This window comes from Periplaneta americana, chromosome 9 (assembly GCF_040183065.1).
Source record: "Periplaneta americana isolate PAMFEO1 chromosome 9, P.americana_PAMFEO1_priV1, whole genome shotgun sequence".
Lineage (NCBI taxonomy): Eukaryota > Metazoa > Arthropoda > Insecta > Blattodea > Blattidae > Periplaneta > Periplaneta americana.
The window spans coordinates 80,207,972-80,231,092 of record NC_091125.1 but is presented as its reverse complement, the minus strand read 5'-3'; positions in this window follow the sequence as shown (position 1 = coordinate 80,231,092).

The following is a 23,121-nucleotide window of genomic DNA, read 5'->3' as shown; positions in this document are numbered from 1 at the left end:
AAAACTACGTATTTATTCACACTAAATTTAGTGCTGAAACGATACAATAACGAACGTTTCATCATAGATAACGAATAACATAGTTCATGTAATTAACATGTTACGATTACATAAATTTTGATTTGACTGCATTCTCAACAGATGTTTTTGTTTACAAAACGGTATGTGTGCACATCCTCTCAAACCCCTTGTCAAGTAGACGATTAAAGCGGCATTCAGTAGGCTATGCTGGGGTGCAATGATCTCGCGGAGTAAACACTGCTACTGTCTACAACGTTGCAACATTGCAACATTCGTTTTCTGGAAATATTACAAAAACTATTGGTCGTATGAAAAAATATTATTTGACAAAACGTTCCCAAATGATATGCCCTGTTATGTGTGTGAATGATTGTGAAAGGTTACCTTCCACCCTGTATAATTATGATAAAATACAGGCTATAGCACGAATTAAAGAAACGACTATGTTGCCAAAGGTGTAGTCTTAATAAGGTAAATTTAAATTTTGGAACTTTTTTCCTACGTTGTAAATAGTCAACAAAGAAAGAAGCAAAATATAATCATCTGGAATTTTTTGTTGCGCACCCTGGAATCAATATTCTATTCTCTACACTGCCTACAGACTATGAAACTAGTTCAGGAACTTGTTCCGAATTTGAAATGTAGACTACAGACCATTGAATTTTATAATGAGTGTTCTCCCGTCTCATTCAAATGCAGGTGTTTAGAGTTAACAGCCACGCGTCACGCAGACTGGAGAGCCCGACACTCGAAAACAGTCCAACTGTAGCGACGTGACGCGCAAGCGACGAGTGACAGAAAATTGAAAATGAGAACTTCCATTAAAAAAGTTTCGGTTACCGATGCACGAAATCACAGGAGCATATAAATCCAAACTCCAGTAATTCTCTATGAACCCATTCATCATCATTTTGTCGCCTTTATTTTCGTATCGAATGAAATGACTCTGCGGGATTGATCGCAGATGTGGGGAACTGGAAGCAAAAAGGATACATGGCGACTTTAATACACAGCTTTAAGCCCCGAACATTTTTCTATCGAAATGTTGATTAGGTTCATAACCTATTAAGCTGGAATTAGTTAGGAATTCCATTTATGATTTATGTGATATTATTGAATTTATTAGTCCATGTGTCTAGAGAACAGGCGAGGATTTTGAATAGGACTGCGTTAACGATAAATCGGCCAATAATTACATATTTTCAATTGATTTAGAAACTGACATAGACACATTGTTTGCCAAAATACACAAAATAGTTTACAACTTTTTTCTGTATACAAAAAAGAGAATGGGTACGTGAGTAAACAAAGAATTTCAGGAAGAATGCCATTTTTATATAAAAATAATAGTGTAACGAAAGTGCAGTGAGCTTCAAAGCAAATTCCGAAAGTTATAGTGGTAGAGAAATGAGATTGATTTACAGTGAAATGGTGTGAATTATAGTGAACGTGCTAAAATAGCTTGTAATATGGTCTAGGCTAGCGATTTTGAGGTTAATATAGTAAGTACGATTCTACGGAATAATAAGGGTGTAATTGACGTTTTGTTATTTTAAATGTTGTATCAGTGAAGAAGTGTGTTGTATCAGTGAAGTTTTATAGTTTATAGTGATAGTGCAAAGTACTTGAACAGTGAAATGTTTTTGAAGTTTTAGTGAAATCAGGATAGTGTCAGTGAAATGTGTCGTAGTTCCAGTGCAGTGAGTGAGTTGAGAGCGAAATGAGTGTAGTGCTCAAAGATACTCGTGCGTATATGGACATATCTTATATACTCGTGGGTTTAAGTTCAAACTTTGGGTTAAATACAAATTGGACTTACTTTAAGTGTTATTTTAAGTGATCGTGTTTCATTTACTTTAGATGATGATTATTATTATTATATTATTATTATTAATTGTAATTAGGCCTATTATTAATTGTCATTATTGAGTGTATTAGTTACCACTGCCACCGGGTATTTACTCATTTGCGGTGTGAATACATACATACATACATACATACATACATACATACATACATACATACACACATATACACACATATACACACATACATACATACATACATACATACATACATACATACATACATACATACATACATACATACATACATACATACATACATACATACATACATACATACATACATACATACATACAGTAGCATGCAAATTAACCCGAACAACGTAATTACTTATGCAAAAACACTCAAACGGGATAAAAAAATCTAAGACATACCTCAGTAATCTATGTGGCCTCCCTTGTTCCTAATAACAGCTCTGAGACGATTTGGCATGGATTCCACTAATTTCCCACAAATATTCTTCATTTCTTCATCGCGAAACCATACACCAATGAGGGCAGAAATCATCAATCCATTTTTTGCATTCTTCTTTTGCAAATTGACCACAAGTTCTCAATGGGGTCGATGTCGGGTGAGTTGCCTGGCTAGGGGAGTACCTGAATATTCTTCTTGTTGAAGAATTCTGTAGTTTTTCGAGACGTATGGCATGGTGCCGGGTCTTGTTGGAACACACCTCTGCCATCCAGAAATGATTTTTGCAGCTGGGGTACGATTCTGGTTTCCAATAAGTGAATATATTTGTCAGAATTCATCATTCCCTTGATAGGTATTAATGCTCCAGGCCCTTCATGTGTAAAACAACCCCAAAACATTACTTTAGGGGGGTATTTGGGTGCTTGTTGGAGATGAGCTGCTGTTACTTTTTCGGATCCTTTCCGTACGTAAGAAACACGGTGGCCGTGGACTTCGAAGTGAGACTCATCGGAAAAAGTACATTCTTCCAGCCATTCACTGTCCAGTGTTGATGTAATTTTTCCCACATTAAGCGTTTTTTGCATATAACAGGGGTTAGCAGTTGCTTCTTAATAGGCTTACGAGCCCTTCGTCCAGCTTCCAAAAGCCTACGCCGCACTGTTGTGACGTGAATATTCGCCCCAGTGGTAGCCATTAACTCGCGGGTTAAGTCGACAGCAGTTAGTCTAGGATTTAATTTACTTTTCCTGACAATTAAACGATCATCTGCAGGTGAAGTCTTCCTTTTCCGGCCACAGTTTCCTTTTTTCTGTGGTGTGATGGATCCAGTCTCCCTGTATCGTTTTATGATCGAATTAACAGTAGCCAAACCGATGTGACATTCTGCAGCAATTTGCCTCTGTGTCATAGAAGAATGCTCTGCTAATGTTATAATTTTAGACCGTTTTCGTGGAGTTGTATCCATTTGTGAAGACGACAGAATGTACACAGGATTGCAGTATTAAGTCTTCAACACAACTGAAATGTTTATAAGTACAAAACGACAGGCAAAAGTCACATATTATAAAAAAAATAATAACAGACCTTCAACAATGGAATTACACGTACTACAGATGTCAATTAAAGAGGTATGAGCAGCTGTGAGGCCAACAATGACAGAAAATGTAAAAATATGTCGTGTTCGGATTAATTTGCACGCTACTATACATACATACACACATACATACATACATAGCTACTTTATTGCTTGGACATAAGTACCTTATGCATAGCAACGTCAATATAAATAAAATCATACAAAATTTTTAGCCAAGTTAAAATATTCGTTAATGCTATACAAACTGTGTTCATACAATTTTCTTTTAATTACCGATTTGAATGAATCATAATTTAAATTTTTAGTTGAATTAGGTAAGCTATTATAAAACTTCAGAGACATATAATAAAAACTGTTTTGTGTAGTCTTGTATCTGCATATATCATGTCTTATATCTTTACAGCTTCTCGTATGGTGTTCGTGAAAATGCAAGTTCAAAGGGAAATTATCTATATTCATTTTGGTATATAACAAACACTGCAATACATATAACGATGGAAGAGTGAGAATTTTACAGGATTGAAATAAAGGTTTACAATGTTCTTTTGGCCCAACACCACAAATAATTCTCACTGCTTTCTTCTGTAATTTAAAAATATTAAAAGATGAACTATGATTCCTCCATAATAAAACACCATATTGAAGATGGCTACGAATATATGACTAGACAACATACATACATACATACATACATACATACATACATACATACATACATTACATACATAACATACATACATACATACATACATACATACATACATACATACATAAACTAACACGTTTTGTCTTAATTGAAAATTTGATAGATAACGTAGAAATTGTTCTAAGTAGGCCTAAAAACAGAATAATGAATGTAGATTTTAATATAAACATTGTAACTTTTTCTACATTTATGATAATTAAAAAAATGAACACTACATAAGTGGTTTCTAACTGCTGAAACGGAAAATTTTGTGACTGGCTTCACGGTTTCATCCTGTAGACTACTCCTCTAGAAAGTTCATATACAGTATTTCCTTGCGATTTTCAACAGAAGTTCTTGAAATACTTCATCTTGCGCCTATGAATAAACCTGCCGATAATGTTATGAATATATTATGTATTTGAAAGAAAAGGACTGTTGGAGTGTAATATCCTTTTTTCTCTTTATCCATATCAAGTAGTAGTTTCCTCGAAAACGAATCGTAGGGTCAGTGATCTCGGCTTCACTTTTTTCCTGTTTATTCCATTAATACCTACTCCACGTTCCTACCGCTATCCACTATACAATGAACTTGCTCATAGACTTCAAGATTTTTCTGTCTAAGCGCCTTAGCTATAATGGTTCTGATATGTTATACGTAGTGATTCTCCCTGGGGGCATCTGCTGAACACATTATAATTAGACGGACATTGTTATTAACTTTGCCAGTAGATGTATACGTATTATCATTGCAATTATTAAGTTGTGGTATTAAAATTAGCTACACTAGCTACATGAGCTACTTAAACTGAAAACTCGATTATACATACAATATAGTTATTATTAATTAAGTTATTTTATTATATATTAATAAATAATAATAATCCGTGGCGCTACAGCCCGTGAAGGGCCTATACCGACCAGCCGGCTGCTGACCTCACGCCCACATGCCGAAGCAGAGGTGGACGACATTAATAAATATACATAAAACTACAACGTAATATATGTGATCGTTACTGATGAATCTTTGTTATACACCATTAATAAAATACAAAACTAATTCCCTTTGGATTCAGCGTATATAATTAGATTTTGGTGAATAATTTACATCTTTCGAACAGATATTTTAATAAACCCATCAATATACAGTTAGGTCCGAAAGTATAGTCACCCCCCCCCACCTTGTTTGTATGTTGATGTGCATCCATTTTGAACATGTCATAGCAGAAGATGTGTGACAATACTTCACATTCCAGCTTGTTAGTGATCCAGAACATCAGTATGGGACCATCATTGTCGCGGCACAAAATGATGCGACGCCATGTCCTGTATGAAATTTTCCGCAGCAAAGGCGGTGTGATTTCCCTTTGGGGAATAATTAAGCAGTAGGTAGCCTCGAAACATCGATACCAGACAATTGAAGATTTGAAGCAAGCTGTTAGGGAGGCATTCAACAAAGGTGACAATGAAACTGGTTAAATGACAGTTCTTTAAATGAGATGGCGGTGGTGGTGTGATGGTGGTGATGATTATGAAGATGGTCGTTCCCGGTCACTTTTTCCAATTCGTTTTTCCCACAACAACAGTCCTCAATTCCTTTAATTCCAATTTCAATTTCGCCCAAAACGTTTTTTCCCCGCAGCCATAATTAACAATGAATTCCCTACCAAATTTATCTACCCAAAAATCTAATTTCATTTTTTGACATGAAATGTAACAACAATGAATTCAAAATCTAATTTTATTTTTTGCAATAGCAATGCGATCAATTAACGTGTAACATACAGAAATTTTTTAGTTAAGTTTGTAATGATTATTAAAAATGTATTGTGAAATATCTAATGAATCAATAATTATAATCTCTGCAAGGGGTTGTAAAAAGTGTGCATTAAACGGACAGTTGAATAATCGAAGAGATAACAAAGCACAGAAAGATTACTCGGTTTGTGAAAGAAAACCTGAGTGTACAAAAACTGCAGTTACTAGAAGCATTAGATATAGAAAGAATGTGAACATACACGTATGCACCGAACGTAGAAAAATTACAAGCAGGAATTCTTGTAAATAAAATGAAAAGAATGAAAGGTGAACATCCTGAAATTATTCCTTCTCGTTTGTTGCGTAATAAGCTGCTTGGATTTCTGTCTTGGATATTGGACCATATTGGAGAGGAGAGGAGAGGAGAGGAGAGGAGAGGAGAGGAGAGGAGAGGAGAGGAGAGGAGAGGAGAGGAGAGGAGAGGAGAGGAGAGGAGAGGAGAGGAGAGGAGAGGAGAATTAAAAAAATATATTACGCGTTAAAGGATGAGAAACCAAATAATAGATCCCAGATCAATTGAAGAGCTTCGAAATAACCCTGAACGTTACAAATGGACATGAAGTAATGATCAGTTTCTATTGTATGATAGTTTTTACCAACGAATAAAGGAAGAAGAGCAGTCCGATCGAGTTGTAGTGTTTGGCACAAAAAGAAATTTGGAATTACTGGACTATAATTTATTAATGTTTCTCTTCTTTATTATCTGTGGGAAAGGGAAAATCTGACATTGAAAGATTGGTAAAAATTATAATTGGAAACAAATCCACAGGGCGCAGTGTCAACGGGAAGAAGTGTTTTGGAAAATATTTCTTTGAGCAAAACGAATTGAGAAAAGTATCTGGGAATCGAAGATGATATTTATTACACGTTGACTTATTGTCGCTTTCTACTTCAGACATTTCCTGTGAAGACAAAGGGTTAGAATAATTGTGAAACACAAATTAAAGGGAATTAGAACGAATTTTCTCACATTCTCAAAATATTCATAAAGAAACCTCCGAGATTTGTTCCTCCATTAGTTAATAATGTCCAATACTATCGCTTAAGTCGAGTATGAGGAATATAAATCCAGTAGGGCCTCGGAGATTGTCGGCACGAAAGTTAAAATGTGTTTTCCCTTCCAAAACAACCTAATGTATATCGTTTATCTTACATCCGTCCTGTGTTCCCTTAAACAAGAAACCTTGTGTCACTTCAGACTACATGCCCACTGAGTTGCCTATTACTACTTGTTGCTGTTTAATAATAGCACACAATTATTACTGTCATAATAGGAAGGAAGAATGTAAAAGGGTTCCATTCTTTAACGAAGATGACGATGACGATTGTTTACTTATAGGAATTACCGATACTGTTATTGTTGTTATCATCATCATCATCATCATCATCATCATCATCATCATCATCATCAGAGCTGCGATTCCTTTAACCAAAACATTGAAAATAGGTTAGTGGTGTCTAGACTATAGCTGTAGTCTGACGTATAGAGTTACGAGCGTACACTCGCAACGAGAACACGATATCAAAGGAATTCGTCTCGTGAAGGTTTGTTTTCCTTACTCAGGTACCTGGACATTTAATTTGTTACGAGAACAAGCGCCAGTCAGAACGTAGTCTTACGCTGTTCAGATATATCCCGAAAGTAAGAAAATACAGCTAGCAACAAATATTGGTAAACAAATTTGGCTCTGAGTACTTTTGTGTGAAAGGGTGTAATATATTTTGTAAAATATGTTATGTGGAAATGAGAGCGAAAAAAAATGCATTCAATCTCATTGTAATTCAAGAAGACATACTGAGCATATGAAAATTATGTTAAAACACAACAGGAAGAACTCCCGTCCACCTCACGCAGTACAAGTACCCAACAAGATTTTTCACTCGACTGCATCTCTTCTTCTTTTGATACAATCAGAATGTATATTGTAATTTTTGTCATAAAGATCAGTGAACCATATACAGTACTGGTATTTGTTATGCTTAAAGTACATTTTATTTATGTATGTCAAACTGTAATTAATAGTTTTTGTTATTGTATTTAATTACTTTTCAAAGTTATATGTAGTTTACTGTATTAAATTCCAGTGCTTAATGTTGCTCAATATTGAAAAATTTGGTCTTTTAATCCCTCCATACAGAAAATAACATATGCAGGAGAGCGCATGTTTTTTAAACTGACGTTATAACTGTAATATTATCTATCTGTCGAGACTTGAAAACAACGTGAAAATGACGCTAGGAAGACGACGATTATCTATCTACTTCGCTCCAATTGATGACGCAATAGTAAGCACATTCCTTTCACAGTTAATCTCCTGGTTGGAGAACAGTAGTCGCTGCGTCTTTTACTGCACCACGCAGGTTAAAGGAATCTCAGCTTTGATTATTATTATTATTATTATTATTATTATTATTATTATTATTATTATTATTATTATTATTTACTTTCTACTGGTTGCAAGTTCCTTATTTAGTTTATTTAATTAATTCATCTAGTATTATTATTGACTTATTTATCTGTATTATTCATTTGCTTTCGACGATTTCCTATGTATTCAATTATTTCTTGCTTCATTTATATTCTACAGCAGCGCTATGTCTATGTGACATTATAGTTACGTCGCTTCTGCGAAGTGCTCACAAAAGCTTTGAATGACCATTACTCTAACGTTAATTCCACAAGGGAAATAAAAACAGTAGTGGGTGTTTTATTGCCTCTGATAAGAGACGCAGTGTGACGTATAAACCGATAACGATTTGAATTATAAATCTGACGCCTTCGGAAGTACATGTCAACAAGTGTGCAGTATAAAAAACTGTATAGGAAAACGGTAAATAGGCTACAATAAAACAAATGCAATCTGACTACTGGCTTTCAATTTATTAGCGGTTACATGTAAAATCTGAGGCGCATCGACTATTTCCCACGCTAGATACTCCAATTCAAGCAGAGAAAGTGAAATATCAACTTGCATTATACACTAGGCAGCAGGAGCAAACTCACACTGAAAAGCAAACACAAAAACACGTGGAAATTGTGGAAAAAGTTAGGAGTTGTTTAGTTGCAGAGCAAGGATATTACGATGCTACTGACATGCTGTGAAAATCAGCAGTGAAGGCAGGCTATACATTTCACAACCATGAGTTCAGCAACCATCAGAGGTTACTAGACCAAAGACGGGCGTTCGTCGTGTGTATTTGCACAGTTTACTTTTCATGCTTTCACTGGTGTGCAATGTTCTGAAGATTGCCTCCTAACTTCTAGACTCTCTTGACTTTCTTGTTTCACTAAGTCAATGATAGATAAGTTTATTACGCACAATATACTTAACTCTATTTCAATCGGTAATTATGTATGGAATTATAGAATTGGGTAGCATATTTAAAACCAATTTTAATCCACTTTATTTATTGCAGAAGAAAATAATTAAAATATGTCTCCATAAACCAATTGATTTTACATCTCAAAAATTGTTTAGACTTTAATGTTATTAAAATAAGACAAATTTATTATATTGTATTAATAAAATTCATACATGAAAATCGAAATAATTTTGAATTGTATTCTCATAGTTATGAAACTAAAGGTATGAATTCTTTAAGATTGTTTGAAACAAAATGCAACACTGCACAGTATTTAATAATAGTAGTAATTTAGGCCCAAGAATGTATAAAAAATTTATATTTAAATATCCTAATCTTGTAAATTCTAATAGTTATAGTATTAAATTTTAAAAAGTTATGTATGGATTTTATAACTGATGAAAAATTGTAAATTTAGATTTATATATTCTTACTGTGTAGTAGACTTAAGACATATTGTATTATATATTTCTTAATTTAAATTCAGGAATCCGCTCGTGAGCACGAGTTCTACTCTTTCAGCGGTGAGTTTTATCTGTTTTTATTTATATTTTACGTTACAATTATTAGAAAAATAAATACAAATACAAATACAGACAAACACCGATTGCAGCTGTTGAGAATCGAACTAAAATATGCAGTCAATCAATGTTTTATAATAGGTACAGAGTATTTATGAGTAAGTTAATGTATTAAACGACTCTCAGCGGAAATTTATTATTTATTTCCGAAGTATAAATTTGGTATAGTGTTTAATTTGTGAAACAGCTATTACGACTGTTTAAAAATTTAATTGCAGCCTCTTACGGGCTTATTGTGCCTTACCGTTTAGTATACTGGAATGATATTTTTCAATTACCAACAGTCGTGGCTCAGCTTTATGGTGGCATTTATCTATTCAACCTGCATGGCTCAATGTTCTGGTTGCGTTCAACTAGATTTAGAGTGTCACTCCACCCTCCCTCACCGAAGACCTAATACTAGGGTTACCATCCGTCCGGCAAAAGGAGGATATGTCCTCTTTTTTAATCATTTTATCCTTTCCGGCAGGCATTTAAAAAAATTGAAATGTCCGGCATTTCGCATATCAACTAGAATTAATATGAATATTGAATAATGTGCGATATTATGCATAGAATATCTAAATAAGTAGTGAAACCCAATGAAAGAATTTAACTGCTTTCAATGGTTGAAGTTGGAGCACATAAATAACATAAAATATGATGAACTATTGACATGCATTGAATTCGTACACTCTAAGAATGTTACTATTCATGATTCTAAGCTATTTTATCAATTTTATTCTGCAATGTACAAAGACATGCCAATCAAGTTAATTTTGACAAAGGTTTAAGTTTAGATAAACAATGGTGCAAATTCTTCAATTCCAATAGTTCTGCGAGCATTGAAGCTTTCTCAGGACTCTTAAAAATATGTAAATTCTATTTATTTATTCCAAGTCACAATGGAAGTGCTGAGAGAGTATTTTCCCTAATATCTGCTCAATGGACAAAAGACGAAATCGCATGCTAACGGAGACAGTCAGAGGTAGCATCATAGTGAAATATAATTTCAAGGACATGTCCTGTGAACAGTTCCATAGTTATTTGTTACAAGATAGAAGTTTGTCTCTTCAGGCTCTTGTGCACAAAGTGGGCTCTATCGATAATTAGGGTACAGATGTAATACTGATCCAGCAACTAGTGAGAAAACTGACTAAGGTGAGCCATTGTTTTTATTTTTAATTTTGTTCATACCAATTTTTAAAAAGTCCTCCTTTTTTCAGCAATGTCCTCTTATTTTAAATTCCATGTCCTCATAAAGAATTTCTTCTCATGGTAACCCTACCTAATACTGCTTTTCAAAATGACACCATCTGACGCCAATCATAATATTACATTGTTTTTGTGAGGAATACTAGTGAAATAATGAAGATTAATATTGATTTTTTTTTGCCACAATATGACTCAGCCTTCACCGGGATTCAAACCCGGGTTCACTGTTGTTATGAGCCAATTCTCTTTCAAATGAGCTACGAAGACGGATAAGTAGAAATGTTTATCTATTGGTAGTTATACAGGGACATCATTTTATTTTTACTAACATTTTTAATATTAACCTGTCTATACATTTAGAGAACCGGAAACACCGCTTGCTCCCCCCTCCAAGACTGGAGTTCGATGATACTGGCGTAAAACACAAATCACTCTACTAGGTATAGGATGGAAGAAAAGTAGTTCATCCATTTACGTAAACTAGGAAATATCGCGATTTTGAGTTTGATAATTTTCATTAGGTTTTTCTTTAATCAAAGTACAGTACTGTATTAAGAATAAGAGTTTTTACTCACGAAGTGAGTTATCCATGCGAACGTATTCATTATGCAGTGTATATTATACTGTCTAGAGCACATTAGCGTACAATATAGAGAAAGAAGTTAAATTGAAAAATAATCATAATATGAATATTTAAACACAATTTTGAAAATGGTGGCCGTTCATTTCGATACAGGCTTCAGTTCTTTTGTGCATATTATCGCACTATAGACTATTGCATTTAATTCCAATTGCCAGTTTCATCCTTCGTACTAGTAACTCATGTTGAAATAATTCTGTACCTACACTACGTACTGTAAATTAAATCTTCACTTCTGCCCGACCCGAAAATATAAAATTACTCAGACATGCTATCTACTGTCCGTCCAAGTGGTTATGCCGCAGGATTGTAGAAAGGGAGGAAATCACGTGACAGTTAATTATTTAACGAGGCCCTTTTATTTAAGTTAAATTAAACAGCTGTATAATATTACGTAAACGTCCAATTCCTAAGAGAAATTAATGTTTTCAGAAAAGAGCTAAGACAGCCCAGCTTTTACAGAGGGGCGAGCAGAAGCAGGTGGGGGAAATCGGGATGCGACATAGGCAAACGGACAGTACCTGTGCGAAAATATGATTCAATATTGAAAGCTCTTTCGTCACTGGAAAACGCGAACATATTTCTGGAACGTACTATACTCAGTAACTCAGTACTGCTTACTATCTGCGGTCTTGGTTCTGTGTGGAGTTGGAACTTCCTTAGTAGAAGGGGTGGGAGTGAAGTACATTAAAAAACTCAGGTACAATAAAAATTGAAGTAAAAATAAAATGATGTCCCTGTAGAAGGAAGACTTTATGTCTGAGAAACTCTAAACTACATACTTATAGGCATATTTTGCTGCATTCATCCGTGTAACAATTTTGAAGATGACTTCGACCTGATGTTTCGAGATTCAATTCGTAGTCATCTGACTTCCTTGACGAGCAATTCGCAGAGAACGGCCTCAAAATTCAAAGTGTTTCACAAAGAGAAAGCAGAGATGCTCCATCGGCAGCAGTGACAGTATTTGCCGCACTTCCCGCGAAGTCTATTTCTCCAGTATTAGCAGAAGCAACTCCCTCCAAGCCAGAGGACAACCCCCCCTCATAGCTTCCCCTATATTTACATACCTTTCGTGCTTTTCAATGGGGGGAAAAGTGGTTAAATTAGACTATTACTTATGTATGAAATTTAATTACTATCTGACTTTATTTTGCTGCCCGGAAGATAAGGCGCGAGCATATATCTGAGCTGCATAAAACACAGAGCTTAGAGGAGTAACGGGATAAGTACAACCCCTCGAGATTTACTTTAGTACAAACGTCAAAATTGTACAAGCAGAGCTCACCGCAGAAAAGCAGAATAAGGAAGGAGAAATTAAAAATCTGAAAAGGTAAATTATAAGAGAAAAGATTTATAACTGTTGGAACAAAGAAGATGTGATGACGTAGAATGGGAAGGGAACTAGGTATAATTGAAATGAAGGAAGGAAATAAAGAAACCTGAAAGGAACGGAACTGTGAATAAGACTCAATATGAAGTGGGAAGCAATTTCACAAAGAACTCAGAGGTATGGTGATAGTGAGGATGTAAGTGAGAGGAGAAAATATTATTGCTAGTGATATTTGCTGGTATCAGGTAATAATTCAATTGTATTCTCTAACAAGAAAATTATAGTATCTATTTTCAGTAATAGGTTGACGAAATATAAAAATCTGCAAGAAAAAGCATCATAATCATAATCATCATCATCATATTCCAAACACGATTTAGGCCATTGTTGACCTACGTCAAGACTAATTTTTTGGTCCTACAGAATACGTCTGCTACGGTAATAATTAATATTAGAGGAGAAAAATATTAATATTAATAAATATTAATTGTCATCTAGTCTTCTGTCAAAAAATCTGTGTGTTAGAAATTATAAAACAGTTATATTATCGGTTGTTCTGTATGGTTGTGAAACTTGGAGTCTCATTTTGAAAGAGGAACAGAGATTAAGGGTGTTCGAGAATAAGGTTCTTAGGAAAATATTTGGGGCTAAGAGGGATGAAGTTACAGGAGAATGGAGAAAGTTACACAACGCAGAGTTGCACGCATTGCATTCTTCACCTGACATAATTAGGAACATAAAATCCAGACGTTTGAGATGGGCAGGGCATGTAGCACGTATGGGCGAATCCACAAATGCATATAGAGTGTTAGTTGGGAGGCCGGAGGGAAAAAGACCTTTGGGGAGGCCGAGACGTAGGTGGGAAGATAATATTAAAATGGATTTGAGGGAGGTGGGATATGATGGTAGAGACTGGTTTAATCTTGCTCAGGATAGGGACCAATGGCGGGCTTATGTGAGGGCGGCAATGAACCTCCGAGTTCCTTAAAAGCCAGTAAGTAAGTAATAAATATTAATTTATTGTTGACCTCTTTCGGTTCCAGCTAGACTGGGTCCAGAAGACGTTTTATTGGACGTTCAGATAAAAGATACAATTTGTAAATAAGCACGATTATAGAAAGAGGAAGCAATTAATTGTGAATAAAGTTAATAAAGAATGAATTAAACATTCATTTTATTGCAATTTATACGTATCAAACAAAAAGCTGGAGAGCAATATGATATAGGCTACAGGTCTACAAGTATAATATAAATTGAAGAATATCTTAATATGTTAATGGATTATCACAGTAATGACGACGACGACAGCGACGACGATGATGATGATGATGATGATGATGATGATGATGATGATGATGATGATGATGATGATGATGAATACGATGAGTAGAGCTCGAAAATTGATGACCTAAAAATCACAGAAAAAATGACTTATAAAATGATCTTAAATTTATGAAAACATGACATTGAAATTTAAAAAAAATGATCATGATTTTAATAGTAAATTACCAACAAAATAATAGTATACTTCCGTCTGTGGAAAATACATTGTCATCAAACTTAGTCACTAACTGTCGCAGAAAACATTATCTGCTTTGTTTTACTTTCGGCATTTTTACATGTTCACTTGTGTGATACAGTATGCTGACTGCGGACACTGAGGCTGCAGTATTTGCTCTGTTGCGTTGAATTGAAGGAAGCACGTAACACATATGATCAGAAGTCAAGGCTAATGCAACCATAAGGAAAATGGCTGTATGACCCAATCGAATTGCGTAAGCAATCTGCAGTAGTTTCTCGAATATAGACTACGACTAAACTGTAAAAGAAGTCCGTTCATGAGCAGAAAAGGGCAAAAATGCGACAAAAAGTAGAACATTTCCTGGAAAGTGACGCGTAGACAATAAAATACCGAAAAATGCAGAAAATATGCAAAGTACAAGCAGGCTGTATGGGTTCGTGTTGAAGTGAAACGAGTTTGTATTGTATCCTGCATTGTCTGTCTTGTCGCAGAATAAAGATGATATTTCATCAATTTCAGAGCCCTAATAATGAGTAAGAGAACGACTTCCCTGCGGTGTTTGAGTGGTCAGATCTTCAGCCTGTCACACAGGCGGTGTAGTTTCGAGTCCCGGTCAGGCCTGAGATTTTTCATTGAAAAATCCATAGTGACATTTGTGGCGGATAAGGTCGCAGTTGGAGTTTTTCTCAGTGTTCTCCCGTTTCCCCATATTAAAAATCTGCATTATTCCGCCAACATTTCTACATTTCGTCATTATTCCACAGCATTCCCCGAACGCCGGCTGACGACGCACGGTGGGGACTTGCCTAGGAACGAGTGAGGTGACTTGCCCGTAACCTAGGTACAGACCGATTATTTGGTCCTGACAGCTCAGCGACGTGAAATAGGGGAAGTAATAGGAGTAGTGGGGAGAGTTTCGGAGTAGAGATAAGGGCGAGCGGTCGGTAAAGGAATGCAGTACAGCTTAACTATACTGGAAACACAATGCTATACCGCATGCGTGACATTCGATCGCTCTGATTGCAGGCGACAGACTAACCTGAACATCCCTTGGCGTAACTTAATGGACTCGCCTCATCCAGGCGCACATTGGCGGCGACTGTCAGGACTAAATAATCGTACTGTGCGAACCTTAGTGTAGTCAGCCGGTGTGGGTTTGGGAATGCGTGTAGCTTGAGGGTTAGCGCAATAGATCGTAAAAGGTCGCAGTGCTGGGTCATAGCGTCTCCCTTCTGAAAATTCGATTACATTTCATTCCAAGTGGACAACGGGGGATGATGATATTGAAATAATATTTTCATTCCATATTGATTCAATAAAGGCAATTTAAAATTTGTTCACCTTAGCTTTGATAGAATTGCTTAGTGTAATGTTTTATTATTTTGTGATATAAATCACGTCAATACAAAAGCTTCATACCATTCTCACATCGATCATTATTCGTACTCTTCACCGTCTTACTTAACTGTAATGCAGTTAACACTCTCAATAAGTTTGTTCCATCTCTGTCAATTATTGCTTATGTATAACCAACCAACAAAAACAGACAGAAGCAATAGCAACTGCAACTCTGCGACATCCAATGTGAATCGACGAAGCTACCCGGTGAAATGAAACTAAGGCAAAGAGAGTTGCTGCACGTGGTTGGATAGTCTAATGAGTGGTTACCTTACAATTGCACGAACTGCTCATATCTCGCAAGTATACATTTCTCAACTTGTATAGTAGCAAACAACATGTCTTTCAGGTCTCTGTTGCGATATGGGTACACTTGACTGGGACAACTTCCTCTGTCTCCACACCACAATCTTGTACTGGGTTGCACGGCGTTTCTAGATGAAACTTCTGTCAACTACACCCGTGAGTTACACGTGGGATACCTCAATACTTAAAGTTCGTCTACACATACATATCAGTACTGAACACATTTCCTCTTGTTTATTTTCGTCACCATTATGTCCTGCGCCATGTCACAAATGGTAGCGTTTTCTCGCTTCAGGCTTAGCTGGCCCAGATTCTATTCCCTGCAGGAAAATTGACTTTTATTGCCTTCCCAGAGATGGGGGTCTGTCCTTAGTACTGTCACAGTCTAGTATATACAGTCACGAAGCTTAGGATGATTTTTTGCAATTCTCGCGATAGTTGCTAATCGCTTGGAGCGCTGTGAGTACTAGGAACAATATACTGTGCCACAGCCATCGTGATCTAATACAGGCCGTAAGGCAGACCATGTAACTCGCTTAACTCGATCACGAAGGGGGGGGGGGGCGTTTCAACCATATAAATTAGTTCGAATGCATAAACAGTAATATATGTTTCTCTAAAATGTAGTGTAATTCCATTAATAAAACTTAAAACAATGATTATGAGACACTTCAGACATAATTCACTTGCGAGTTAAGGTGTAATATTATTTATGATGTGAAAATTACGTTGTTCGTATGTGTAATACCTGTCTTTATTTCGATTAAATATTGCGAAATTCTTGTTCATTCATTTATGCACGATTAAATAATTTTCAGTTGCACCGCAAGGATATCTGTATATGTTGAAATTATATGTTATGTTTACTGTACCAGTTGCCTCTTTCTGTCTAAATTTAGTGATCTCCAATGTCTTGCCATTCATATGGAAATTATAGGTTATGTTTACTATATTCAACTTATATTCCTAAATTCGCAATTATACAATATAAGTAAGCATAATGTCATGTATGACACCCCGCACATTCAATTTGTCTGTATTTTAATACTACAATTGAGTACTGAATTATTGTATTTATCTACTACTTAAGAGACAAAGTAACACAATCGTACGTATACTAATTTCATAGAAGTGGTATGGTAAATTGTCTGTCTAAAATTGAGGGAGGTAGATGTGCTAAATTGAAACCACAATATAAATTCTTTTTTATTAAACCTCAAATAGCTTCCATTCTAAACTTAAAATGTTGATGCGAAAAGATTATGTTAACATGTAAAATTCTCTTCACATTAAAATAACACAGTTTTGTAGTTATTTCTGCAATATATTATGCAACAAGAAGTAAACGGAACTTATGGACACATTACACTAAATAAAGCTTAGCAATGATACGCAATAAAGTTATAATATAATATTTCACTGAGCTCCATACACTGAAATAGAAAACCCGAACAAACATTACGGCCTGGTCTAGATCGAAAAGGCATTGACTGTGCCGTATTTCGCATTTTTGTGAAAAGCTATGTAAACTGTGAAATGTTCGTTATCGGTTGTAATAACTGTAAATGGCTAAAATACAATAATGGAGATGTTTGTAGTACTATAAATTGTAAGAAAAATAGGTTAGAGTTATCCCTCTTCCGAAAGATCCAGGAAGGTGAGTTTATAAAATATAATATATATATACTTTATGAAAATAATATATAAACCTTATGTATGTCATATTTCAATAGTGGAAGGAAGGTGTTAATTTTTCCAAAAGAACACAATATCGAAAGTACAATACATTGTATCGTCTGCTAAGGAAACGGTCTGTAATGAGGCGATAGTAGCGATCCTGGTGGTTATCAACTATCTATGGATGCATATTTAGTAAGTATTGAGCTTCGTGACTATATATAGTAGACTGTGGTACTGTCCTATATTATTTTAAGTGATAGCCTTGCACTATGTTCACCTCGTAATAAGGAATACTTCTGCAAATGAGTGATATCCATTAGTAATAGCTACACGATTAGGGATGAATAGCTATGCGAAAAGATCAAATCCATGAAGGTAGGTCATTATTTAGATGTTAGCAATTATATTTTTTTAATAGCTAATCAGAGTGTCTGCCCTACGAAGATAATATGTTTGCCTGCTGATCTGTAACTGCGCTCGAATGTGAGTTCGATTCCCGCTGCTGATAATTAATTGGTTTGTTTTTCCTAGGTTTCTCCCAAACTGACAGGAGAATATCAGGTAATCACATGGATAATCTCTGACCTCACCTCACTATTACCAAATTCCATCCACGTTAAATGGCCTAATATTTGACACAGTTACATTAAATAAATTACTCAAAGAAAAAGTTACGAGCAAATTTATCAAGAAAAAATGAGTGATGATTGCATTATATTTGGAGCACTTCTTTTAATTACATTTTGTTTAAAACGTATCGCGTAACTTAGTCTGTAACATTGTATATATAATTTGTTGACAAGACGATTCTAATGCCAGAAAATTACTTGAAAATATATGCTGGTGGTAGAGCATAAATAACTGAAGATAACTTAAAAGTCACATATTGTTTTTCTGTAACTGTCATGGTTATTCAGAAAAAAGTGTTTTATGAGTCTAACTTGTTTGGAAAAGAGAATAGACAGTCATTATTTGGGCTACTTTGTCCCGTACGTACGCTGAAGCAGTCGTTTGTTACGGTACTTTGTTGTGTATAGGTATGTGTTTTATGTTGGGTGCAAGGTCATTGCCAATGACATTTACGTTCAGTCGAAATGTAAGCAAATAATTATACTACTACCAATCTTAAAAATTTGCTATTTTACAAATTAAAATAAAATTATGAGATGTAATTAAATTTTACTAGATACTTTTTTCAGTTGACAGATATATACTGCTTATATAATTTTTGGCAGTTTATATCGTTTACACCCTGTATAATGTGCAGGGTCAATGGCTAAGAAGAAACTACATACTGAAATATGTACTGGAAGCAATGGTGAACGGAAAAAAGTTAGGGTAAAAGAAGTTATCAGATGATAGACAACATTAAGATAGATGGATCGTATGCGGACACTAACAGGAAAGCGGTAAATAGGAAAGATTGTAGAATGTTGGGTTTACAGTGTAAGGTCTATCCTTGCGCAGAAAACTATGACTGAAATGAAGAATGAATATGTGAATACCGGTATATAACTAATGATGGGCACTTGACTTCATTCACCCAAGCGTTCCAATGTAGTGGGAGACACGCCGAAGATTGTAGTTCCTTCAGCCGCCGCGAAGGCGTTGTCCCTGGTGCACCGCAGGAGGCGAACTACATATCACCACAGTCTAGTATATACAGTCACGAAAATTAAGTTGTGAGGATGCTAGGAACAATAGACTGTGCCAGTACTATTTCGCTTTGTCTGTAATGAGGCGATATTAGCGACCCTAGTGGTAAGCAACTATCTATGGGTGCATATTTACTACGCATTGAGCTTCGTGACTGTATATACTAGACTGTGGTAACACCGTATGATAATGTTTGATATAGCCGGTAGGGTAAACGGAGTAACCCGCGAAAACATGCCACCAAACACCGTCTTTGTCCACCACAAATTCTAGTTGGTCTCGCAGGGATTCGAACACGGGTTACAAGCGTGGAAAGCCGACGCTCTAACCGTTCGGCTTAAGGTGAGCCTTGAAAACTTGATGTTTATTAAACCCAATGGAACTTTCTATCTCTAAATAATAGTTGTGTTTACTAATGGAGTTGATTTACTTGTCACTCATTACAGCTATACACCGAGAAAGTAAAGACATTCCGACATTTTTGTAGCTTGGAGTAGTCATTTGTCTTAACATCAACAGCTCCTGGCTTCTAAATATACAGTAAGACATTCAACTTCCATGAATTAGCCACGTTATGCTGTCTCTGTAGAACTTCGTGGATGTTGTACGCTGCAAGGAATTGCTACCACGGGAAATCCTCGTGCATATGTTGACCCGCATCTTTCGGCGAAATGCGAGAATATGTCACTTAGGAATCGTGAAAAGAAAATTGTCTAAAGCGAGCAGAAACATGTAAGTTTAAAAATACACTTCAACATACGCCTGATGCTACCTACAGCTTCTTAGCTACACTGTCATGTATGTAAGTTCTCGTTGGAATTGACTCTGATGTCTAAAAGACGAAATGAAAGATGAGAAAACTGTTAAAAATATTGCATACCAGGAAGATTTACTGTCGTCGTATTATTGTTATCAGATATATGGAGTCCAAGTCACAAATATGTTTTGTCAGGAACTGTGAGGACCCTCATATTCTAGTATCAACAATTCACTATTTCTTCGTAATTTATTACTTATTGCTATCGGATTAGTAGCAATGGGGAAATACTACAACAACGTACCGTCTCCTCCGGGAGACCAACTTCATTGAGACATCAACGACGAAGATCTTTAGATATATCGTCGATAAAGGCTGATTCACAATAAACCGAGAACGAAAACGACAACGAGAACGGAAATATTGTTAAAATAATTATATTTAAATGTGATCATTCAGAATTAACTATTGTGAATGCTCACATTTAAATTGGTTTAATGTTAACATTACTTTCGTTCTCGTTGTTTCCGTTCCCGGTTTATTGTGATCCAGCCTTAGCTGTATAATAATATGTCGTCATACAGGTAATCTAAACATTTACTGACTCTCTCGGAACAATTTTCACTACGAATGCAAGAAGTTCAAACTATGGAAAACAAAAGAAAATAAAAGCCAATCAGAGTCACCCATCACTGTAAAATTATAGTTTTAAATTATCGATTTTGTCCTATCACACCTGTTTTGCTATATATTGTTTTCTTCTACGTAGACTTAGAAGAACTATGCCGTTGTTAAAATTTTAAAACAAACTAGAAAAGAACAATTGACTAAATATAGAGTTTTCAACTAATTTTCAGAACTTTGTGTTGAAAAAAATTACGAGATGCAAGATACATCAAGCAATAGTGAAACTTTAATCAAATTTTTTCACAAAAGACCGTCATAAATTTATCTGATTTTGATATAATAGCACAATATTTTTATTTCATTTCATGATAAACGTTCTCGTTTCTTAAAAAAAAAACATTATCAGATCATCATTAACCTTTAAATTGAACAGCTGTTACATTATAAACATTGAAAGACAATGAGTTACATAAAAGCAAATCACGTTGAAAGTGTAAAATCATAGAAAGGAATGAATATCATAAAACATTAAATGTATATACAAATTGTAAATTGTTAAAATATTAAAATCAAACGGTAGGTACAATATGAAAATTATGCGGAATGAACAGCATGCGCTTCCTTGCGATTATATGTAAAAGGTATCTTGTAATTATATATAATAGATGTCATAATGTCTGCATTTACAAGCCACAAGTTATAAAATGGTGAAACAAATATTGTCCTATTATATAAAAATCAGATAAGTTTATGACGGTCTTTTGTGAAAAACACTTGATAAATCAACACAGCGTATCGGATCCAACAGGGGTATTAAATTAAAATAGTGAAACTACTTGCATATTAACAATAAATTAAAGTACCTAGTTTAGAAAAAAATCTATAAATTCAAATAGTTTCTAATGTTGATGTTTAAATAATTATAATCTCTACAGCTTCTGTGAAATGTTAGCACATGAAATTCATATTGCAGGAGGTAAAGCGATGCCTGTCAACTAAATATATTAAGTTAATAAATTAAATACATTATTGAATGACAATATTATGCGAATATTATTATATTCGCGGAAAAATATAATACATGCTATTCGTTGTTTTGATTTTCCGTCAATAAATTATCTCTCCTATTATCACCTATGATTACCATCAAAGACATAGAAATGGATTAACGCTTCTACATTGACTTGTTGCGAAATGAATTATTAGAATGTGTAAGAACATTTTACAAAGAAAAGTAAGTCATAATGATACAATTTTTAGCAGTCAAGGAGATATTGAAGATCACGTAATGTTTCAAATTAAATTTTATAGACCCTCCTCTTGTGTCTACCCTCCGTGTCAATGCAAGTATTAAAAGTTCGAGCTACTGATTGGAAATGTAAAATATCTAATTTTACAATACAGTAAGTTAAAAGTTTTAAAATACTTACATTAACTGGATCTCCAAGAAACCGAAAATTCTGATAGCTCCTGAAATTTGAAAATAAAAACAGTTAATTGTATAATTATTATAACGACACAGGGTACAAACAATATACCATATCAAACATATACCGAGTGATTGAAAAGACTGTTTTGAAACTGAAGGAGCATAGCATTATTCGAATAGGAATCTGTGGTCTCCAAAGTAATCTTCATTCGGTACAAGGCGTAGCATCAGAACTCACATTACGGATGTATTATTATACTCTGCACATTACCTCCTGCCACCAAATTTGATTGGAGAAATTTAAAACATTTTGCAACCAGTTGTTCCACAGCTGTAGCTTATGTTGACGGACAGAACGGAGCACCAGCACACTTTACTCTTGCTGTACGAGATTTTCTAACTCTAGCATATCCCGGGCGATGGATCAGCAGAGGAGGTCCGATTGAATGGCCAGACTGTTTCTTTGATTTGATGCCTCTTCATTATTTTGGGGGAATATACAAACCTCATCGAGACCGGTGGAAGATCCAGAAATATTTTTAGTCGGGATACTTGCACCATATAGGGCCTAATGTGGTTCCAGAGATGCTTGGAGAATTTGGGAGAGTGCGCCAGAGTGTTCCCCGACGATGAAATGTCTGTACTTAATGTAATGGTTACCAGTTCCATCAACTTTTGGTGTAGTACGAAACTAATAATTAGGCTACTTATTCTAGCTACCCATAAACTGGAATG